Source organism: Electrophorus electricus, chromosome 2 (assembly GCF_041902795.1).
Source record: "Electrophorus electricus isolate QZ-2024a chromosome 2, ASM4190279v1, whole genome shotgun sequence".
NCBI classification, from domain to species: Eukaryota; Metazoa; Chordata; class Actinopteri; order Gymnotiformes; family Gymnotidae; genus Electrophorus; species Electrophorus electricus.
In genome coordinates, this window is record NC_137498.1 from 24,256,947 (window position 1) to 24,266,194 (window position 9,248).

Below are 9,248 nucleotides of genomic sequence, written 5' to 3' on the forward strand. Positions count from 1 at the left end.
ATTTCCTTCTTGTGTGTTAACGCATGCTCTGTTTTGAGTTGGCTGAAGGGAAAATGGGCACCCCCACTCAGCAACAGCGCTACTCCATTCAAGATGGGTATTAATGGTGACTTGGTCTCCATCTACTGTAAGTAAAGGGTGGGAAGCTGTCCATCAAATAGTCACCCTGATGCCATTTAGGTCTAATGTTTTGTATTTGGCTCATGAGCATCCACTTTCTGGACACCTAAGAGTTAGGAAAACAGCTTCATTATTGTAGTTTTTGTCACACTTGTCAAATGGTTGGAAAACCTAACCAAGTGATCCCTTCATCTCCACTTTGCCTTGTTGGTGAGTCTTTCGAGAGATTGTTAGTAGATTGTGTTGGCCCCTTGCCCAAAACCCACTCTGAAAATAACTTCCTCCTTATGCTAATGTGTGCTGCTACCATTCCCTGTGTTCCCTTAAATCTAAGGTTATAGTGAAAGCATTAATTAAGTTTTGCACTGTTTGGTTTCCCTAAATGCATACAGACAGATCAAGATTCTAATTTCATGTCGATCCTGTTTGCACAAGTAGTTGGCAAATTAAAAATTCAGTATCAGGTGTCTAGTGCCTACCATCCAGTTTCCCAAGGAGCCTTAGAAAGGTTCCATTAAACCTTCAAGAATATATTTAAAAGTATTGTCATGATTTTGATAAAATTTATGATGAGGGAGTGCCCTTGTTGTTTGCAATTTGGAATACAGTGCAAGAATCTACTGGCCCAAACACCCTGCTTTTTGGTCGATCAGTGTGAGGTCCCCTTAAGTTACTGTATGAACAATAGTTGTCTGTTCCTCCCTTGGTTTTTAGTTCACCTACAAGTGACTTTGTTAATAAACTTCAGAAGAGGTTGTGCGCTTTCCATGATTTGGCTTGCAAAAACCTATGTTCAGCCCAAGCAGCTGTGAAATCTCTATGAAAGTGTAGGTGAGATCAGCTATCTTGGAAAAGTTGTTGGACATGGTACGGTGTGCCCTGTTAATGCCAAAGGCCTAAATGGATGTTTTGTTTTGTGAATTCTAGATCCTAGAAGTTCACTTTTATTGGGGGGTTAAGCCCTGTGTTCGTTATGTGTTTGTGTGTGCGTGGAGTCTTGTTGTGTTTCATTCCAGATCCAGTTCCACATGCCAGTACAGAGTTTCATGTTTGCAGCCAATCATGAGACAAGACTCCACCCACCTAGAGTAGGAATAAAAGGAAGAGGAAGCTTGGTAAGTGTAGTTGTGTGTGTATTTTCTTTTGTCTGTGTAGGTTTACTAAGTGTCTTTTTTTCTAGTGTGGATTTGTTTGTTATTTTGGCCTGGATCACTCCTGATGTTATAGTTCAGTGTCACACTGTCTCTTGTGCAATACACTGGCTATCATTGAACAACTTTGGCCTGTTGTGATCTGATTTCATTTCCACTAAACACTAGTTTAGCTGTTTTTCTCACACTTCCTGTTATGGCCTGGAGCCTAGATGAAGTTAAAACAGTTGGATTGTCCTTTTGGTTGTCAAACTGCTTGTTTTCCAGACTCTGCTGTTTGAATAACCCTTGGATTGAAAAGCAGAAGCTGCCTGGACCCCCAGTCAAAATTCTCAGATTGTTTTCTGAGAATTAACTTCTCAGTCCACAGTGAGTTAAATGAAGCTGTGATCTACACTTGCAAATAACAATTTAGCAATTTAGTGTGAAAAATGTAATCTAAATCTCCCTCATGCAAAACATCAAAATTACATAACATCAATGACAATAAAGATATTACCTTTTAAGAGATCATGTCGTTTCTTTATACAAAGTGATGAACTATTTATATCTCTATGGGTCAGTCTTACAGACACAAAAGAAAGCTAGACAGCATGAAGCAAGCTATGATGTAATGAGCCTTTTTCATGCTAAAGGCATCTCATTGTGACAAAACTTATAATTCCATGTCAAAAGTAGGGGATGCCTCCTTCAGAGGAGATAAATTAGCAAACATATCTTTTAATGGCTCACTTAGCTTGTTCACTCTACTTCTCTCACATTTTGTAGCATGTTTTACTGCTCTCTGCCTGTATTTCTCTGCTAATTTACTGAGCTCTAGTACACCAAATGAGGGTTAATTCTCTGGGCTGTTTGGCTGTGTATAGCCCCTGAATGCTGATTTGTTACACTTGTCTAATCAGGGTTAGCAGTGAGCAATGAAGCAGTCTAACCAGAGAAGACAAGTAACATTATCTCTGGGAAAATAGCCACAAGGGAGCCCTTCAGGTATGCCACTGTCTGTTTGCATTTAAACTAGCTCTCATTTAAACACAAAGCTCATTTTTAACACAAGGATGTTTTAAGTAAATTGTTGTGCTTGGACCAAGACAATAAAATTAATCTTTTTTTTTCTTCCACTATCACTACAAAAATTCACAGTGTCTTAATATGAAATTGCAATGACAACAACACTGCTGACCTTGCAGTGAGGGAGCACACCAAAATGGTGCTCATGGTGACAGGTCTTGTGATTCACAATGAGTGAGTGCTTTAACCTTGCACATCCTGCAGTGCACTCTCCCAGGAACAAACAGTCTGACACTCCAGCAGGGGAAGCACAGTTATTAATGTGACACAGGGTAAAAGGACGTGTCAGCTGAGATCAATCATACAGACTCAGCATGTATAAGCACCCTTTTAATAGACCCAATCATTTGCAGACCACTTCTATGCCAGTAAGGCCATTCTCAAGAGCATTATTCTCAAAGTATTGCTCCTTACAGGTTTTCTAAACTTAAACATTATGCTCACTAACTCCTGACAAATCAGTCTTTGAATCTAAATATATCAGACTGGAACATTAGCAATTTGCATTCTCCTGCAGACTATAAAAATGGGGCAATAGTAGATCAGTAGTTAAGGAATTTAATTATATATAAGAAGGTTGCCAGTTCAAGCCCTACAACTGCCAGGTTGCCACTATTGGGGCCCTGAGCAAGACCCTTAACCCTCAGTTGCTCAAGTTGTGTTCACTTAGAATTGCAAGTCGCTTTGGATAAAAGCATGCGCTAAATACTGTAAATGTAAAAGAAGCATTATGCACAAGGATTTTTTACACCATTTTAGAAAATAGACAGCAAGACATGATATGATTTTTTATCAAGGCCATTAAAATATGGCACATTAGGAAATACTTTAATTAACAAATGATTCTTTCATTTAAAATTCTGCAATACATAGGGAAATTAGCACTAGAATTAGTAGTACCTGTGCTCTTTCCAAAATTTTAACCACTGTAAAGTCTCCTTGAACTTATTTTTCCAATAATGTACACCACTTGTCAAAAGTCTGGGGACACTTTCCAAAATGTCTTTAATAACTTATTATGCATTATATATATTTCTAACAGGTTAACAGCTGATTAGTTGTTTAGATCTTGCCCTTTTTTTTTTTTTTTTTTTTAGGGAAACCTGGAAGAATAATAAGACATGTTGTGATGCAAGAATCCATCAGCACATATCAGGTGTTTAAATAACCTTTGGGAAAACAGATTACCTGCATGCTTTTCATCGCAGGGAAGATAACGCTTCATCCCAGGGAAGACATTCTGATGAAGTATTGCAGCATATATTAATAAATGGCTACTTATGTATAACCAATCATGCCAAGTATTTTTTCTTATTTAACTGAAAAGTAATAATAAACTGAAAAGAAAATAAAGCAATTAGAGAATGTCAAGGTGTCCCCAAATGTCTGATAAGATGGAATCTGGGGAAAATATTAAAACCCTGAGTCTTGCCAAGCATGTTCTTTTTTTGCAGACAAACTCTTTTTGATATTTTGTTAACATTGTCAAAAAGATGATGCAGTGATAGTGCAGTGATGAATAGGCACCCTTTCATACCCGCTGTAGTCATGAACTATAACAAGTTCTTTTTCATTGCAATTAAATATCTAGTTTTTCCTACAGAAGTTTAATAGCCACAGTAGGTCAAATTTGTCTCACTTTAAAATATAGTGCGTAGGGGGAATGAGTTTTTAGTATTTAATTTTGGAGTAATCTGGGTTCTAGTTATTCATGGCACAAAATTTGCACCAAGACTCGACTGGTCCGTATTCTGCCTCTGCAGATTTTTCCACATCCTTTCCTTTTCAGTTCTGGCATCACATTTTGAGATGCAGGACCTGAAGTTGCCTTTCTGGACCCAGGACGCCTTTTACACATTGGTATTCCTATGATTACTCCCTCCACTGGAATCTCGTTTAATCATGCAGCAGGGAGTTTGAGAGGGCTTGTGTCCAGCACTTACTGAGCTGAACAGGAGATAGTGGAAGAATGGGCAAGGATGCGCTTGGGGTGAGGTCTCAAAAGTATTACAATGAGACCATGTTACTTCTATACTATTGATCATACACCATAAATGCGCATCCTGATTTTAGAAATTATTTAACCTGTTCTCCTGAACAATTCAAAGATATTATTATGGGCAAAGGGAAGTTGGATTTATCATGAGTGAGGCCACAAGAAACATTATGATAGCTAAATTCCTTCTAGCCTCAGTTGCAGTCCAGTGAGTTTGCAACTATAAATATGATCACACCTCCTTTAAGTCATCAGATGAGACTGAACTTTGGCATTCTGAGCTAAATGAGCAACCCAGCCATTATGTATTTATTGAAACTGTTTTCTTTTGTCACCGAACCCTGCACATAAGACTCTCAATAGTAGTGAGGTCTCAGCATGTCCACTCTTTTTGCATTTCTGTCCTCCGGAAAACGGAGACTTGTAAGGATGGAATAGAGGGAGGTGAATTCTAGTCATACATTTCCACTATCAACTATCATAAAAAGGATATATGGCTCTCAACTTTGTATGGGCAGAGGCAGACTTTAAATGCTTTTCTTAGAAAGACAAAGTGGAATACATGTAATACCTGAAAACCTTTGCCTAAAAGATGCAAATACAGAAACTTTTAGAAGACAACATATTGTGAATATATTATTTGTGTGTGTGTGATTGCTAATGTCTTACTGGACTTGGTAGTAAGCAGCACACCCATGGCACAGTACAATCTCATTTACAGCACTAAACCATTAGATGGCAGCACTGTCCTCCTTGTTTCCACACAAGCATGCCTGCCCTCTTTCATTCCAAAACACCCAGGGGGCAGTTTGCTGATATTTCGGCATAACCAGTGTCCTTGAAAGGCTTTGGGAAAGAAGACCCAGGAATCCATCTCTTTATTGGGGTCAGGAGTCATGGGGTTTTAGAGACAAGGCAGAGGCTTGCTAAGTCCTGCAGGCTTAATCAAAATGTCCCTCCACATTCTTTTGCCTTTATAACATTTTGGCTAGTCCCTTGAAGTTTCATGAAAAACAAACATTTCAAGAACGTGCTCTTCACTGTTATGAATAGCCCCTCCCTTTGCTCATTTCCTAATTGACTCAAAATTGCTTCACCATTCTATGATTGCTCATTTGGAATCAGTGAGATGGCTCTCAGACAACATTGAAAAGATTCTCCCTCAATTACTCAGAAGCTGCTGGCACTCCAATCTGCCACAGTCAGCCCATTTTGTTTTGTACTCATGGCCAAGAGAAATGATGCTTACATGAGTCTAATCTGCTTTACATGGGGCATGATTGCAGAAGTCAATTGTGTAGTATCTTCCCTGAAGTGGTGATCAGGAGCAGAAGGTTTTCCAAATACAAAATGTCATAATAAAGGCACACAGACCTGAGAAAAGACCTTGCAGAACCAGCTGAAGAAAGCTGTCATAATTGTTATAGGCTACACCTATATTTTGTATAGAGAGAAGCTATTTTTCCTTAGAAAACATTATAATATGACTTTCCATTCCAATTATCCAGAAAGTATTTAATCTTACAGTTCAATCTACTGATTTACCTGATTTAGTAATTTCAAACAAAGCAACATCTTATTGCCTCATCTTGTTAGTTTGCTTTTAAGTTCATAACGAAATAAAATAGAAAAAAATAACATATTCTGAAAAAAAGTTTGCTATATCAGTTCTGTTAAACAATTACTCTAAAATAATAGTAATAATAGTGAAAGTGAATTAAAATAATAGTAACAGTACTACTTACAGTACTACTGTAATGGTGAGCAGGCAGAGGAGAGGATTCCTAGGTGAGTTAAATAAACAGATGTTTAATGAACATGACAAAATGAAACCAAAACATAAAGAAATACACTGAGTGATAACAAGACTCAGTGCAATAACATGGTTTGTGAATGCAGTGGCAGCTGAAGACAGCATGTACATAGGGTCAAACACTGACAGAGACTAACAACTAAACAGGACCGTAAATAGACAGAGACAGGTGTGACACATGGGAGGGATGTGGCATCGAAGACACACACACACACACACACACACAAGATGTCAAACAAACATAGGGAGGTGTCTATGCAGAGGGGGCTGTGCCGTGGCATTAACATATAACAGCTTGTTTCCAGATCTACCTTTGTAAATGTTTTATTTATAAAGTGTTATATATTACTGCAATATTGCAGAAGTTTATATGAGGCAGTTACCTTGCAGTTCATGAAATGCCTATTATGCATTTGCGTTCACTTTTTCTACCAGAATATAAGGACTTTGTTAAATGCTTTCTGAGTCATGCTGTTGGGTTAGATGTCGATCATTTAGCCTCCTTAATTGGATTTGGTGATTAGCTATAACCTTCCAAGACAATATTCTAGTTTCTCTTGTTTGTGAGAAGGTTTAAAAAAAAATCCTGAAGATGCCAAGCACGTCTTTTGAATTAAAAATAATTAGGTACCTGCTGAGGTAGTTGGCAGGTGTAACCTCTCTCTCTCTCTTTCTCTCCCTCCCTCCCCAGTACTCATAATCTCTGTGTGATCAGTTGGTCTGTAGATCTAGATCCTGTATTTTTTTTTTCTGTGCATGCAGATGCCCTGTGTTGCCCTGCCCTTAGGGGGCCTTGCACTCAGAATGTGATCTGATCTTCATAATGCCTGCACTCTCGAGTGGAGCCAGACAAGCCCTGGACAATGGTCCAGGGTGAATAGGTGTTCTTCTGACTGAATGGCATGAGCCCTCCAGTGATGGATGTTTTAGGAAATTTCTAAGGCGGGAAATATCTTACCACGTTGGTTCAAACCTGACAGAAAGAAGCCAAGTGCAACCAGGAAAATACTAAAAGCCTGAATTGGGCATCAGTGCTGGCGATTGTAGGAAATGAATCATTGCATCAGTACTGACTCACTTTAGGAATAGTGGCAATGCTTCAAAGTAGCCAAGTAGAGGTTATAGGAATGACTATGAAAGAGACAACTGATGGATGAAGTTGAAATATTCCCCTATATACAACATAATACATAGTTGATACATGTTACTTTATAACTGCTGAATGATTTCTTTCTTACATAAACAAAGCAACAGGGGAGAGCTAGATATGTAAAGGCTGACTAAGGGCAAATTGTTCAGTCTGGACCCTGTGACTACTCAGGTTATAAGATATCAATTTGACATTAATCCGTTTGCAGGTCTTGGTATAGTTTGATGAAAATAAACTGAGTTGTCCACACTGGCACGATCATTGTATATGTTATTGTTGCTGTCTGGGCTTAAAGATGATAATGGTTATAAGCATGCAACCCCGATACATTTTCAGTTGCTCTCAAGTAAAATCCACCTCTCTTTCTGTCATTTGGATTTTTAAAACCTCTCTCTGTGTCTGTCTAGTATTTTAACACCCACGCACACACACATATATATTCAGTTTACCATTATGTTTCTGCAAATTCAACATTATAAACTCTATATTTACACCATATGCACTTTGCTGGCTTCTAGCCTTTTGCAGCGAGTCAAGCTGGAATCTTCACCCACTGTGCATCTTTGACCTCCTCTCAAGCCTTTAATCAGGATAAATCTTACCTAAAGACAACAGGGTGAAAAACTCATTAACCTCTCCAGCATTTTTGCCTGGCAAGAATACAGATCAGCCAGGAGCAGATAATGGTGTATTGGCAGCGACCTCAACATCTCTAAAAGGGTTAGAGTAGATTTACCTTTAATTTGCACTACTGTCAGCAGCAATAATGTATTACGTTACTGAAGATTTTTGACCTCTTACCCTATTCTTTGGACAGGAGTCACATGTTGGCCTCCTACAAGGGAAGTCAGGTTTGCAGTTTAGAAGAGGAGTAGAGATGGTAGACACAAACTGAATGTAACCACACATTTCCAAAGCAAAACTTTTGTTCAAAAATGTTTATTTTTTAAATTTTTTAAAAAATGTTTATGGATATGGATGAAATATTGCATAGAAATGTATTAAAATTATTATTAGTGGACAAATATGGATTTATGATGACCACTGTAATATTATGGACATTTACAGTAAAATTTAGGGAACAATAGAAATTTAAGTTAATAAAATTTTTCCTCAAGCCGTTGCTTTAAGTGTACACTAAAATGACCTTGTAGTATATGTAATGTTTATGCTATTCTTTATGTACTTTCATAGAGGGATACCTCCGCACAATATATACACCCACAAAACATTTATTAGTCATGTAACATTTTGTTTTATCTGTGTTTATGAGAAATAATGATACATTTGTGAACAAACAAACAAAAATAGACTAGCAATTGGTATTGATCAACAGATTGTGCATCAATTGACTCAAATTCTTTGAAAAGCATAAATGACTTGCTGACAACCAGTCTGAAGAACAATGACTGATAGCCATTGCATACCTTATGTAGCAGCGTCTCAATTGAAGCTTTTGATGCATTTTAAACTAGTGCAGTAAATAACAAGGCCCCTGTAGGTTATACAATATATAACTTTACCTAATAATTCCATCTTCTGAAAATGAAAACCAACAAACAAGTTTCATTGGTTTCACAACATCAAAACAATGACAGTGTATTGGTATATATATTGTATGTATTATAACTGAGATGTATTATGTATTAATTTTGCCTAATTAAGCCCAAAGACAATGGTGGTTTGCATTGTTTGAAAATGATCCTGTTTTCCTTCACAAATATTATACATTTTTCTAGGATCTAAACTAATTTTAACATAGTCCATTTTAACAGATGCAACATTTTAGCTATGACCTACCAGCCCTTATTGGATGGTGTTTTCTGCCCACAGGTATTCCCCTGATAGAGCAGAGGACTGCCATTCCTATGGCTCAGTGGAGTCTCTTTTTCTAAGTCCTTCATTGATATTCTCATCTCATCTAGCAGCAACTCAGAACTGGCTTAGTAA

At 37.7% G+C, this 9,248-nt stretch overlaps 1 long non-coding RNA gene across 2 annotated transcripts; it reads left to right on the forward strand.

Annotated features, from left to right (window-relative positions):
• Positions 1–1,266: 1,266 nt before the first annotated feature.
• On the forward strand, positions 1,267–3,626 carry LOC113571138 (uncharacterized). 2 transcript variants are annotated; one of them, XR_014126652.1, is made up of 4 exons: positions 1,267–1,640; positions 2,174–2,258; positions 2,412–2,513; positions 3,437–3,626. It is a non-coding gene; the product is annotated as an uncharacterized LOC113571138 (long non-coding RNA). The 2 variants fall into 2 exon arrangements; XR_003409963.2 differs by lacking the exon at positions 2,412–2,513.
• The last annotated feature ends 5,622 nt before the right edge of the window (positions 3,627–9,248 follow it).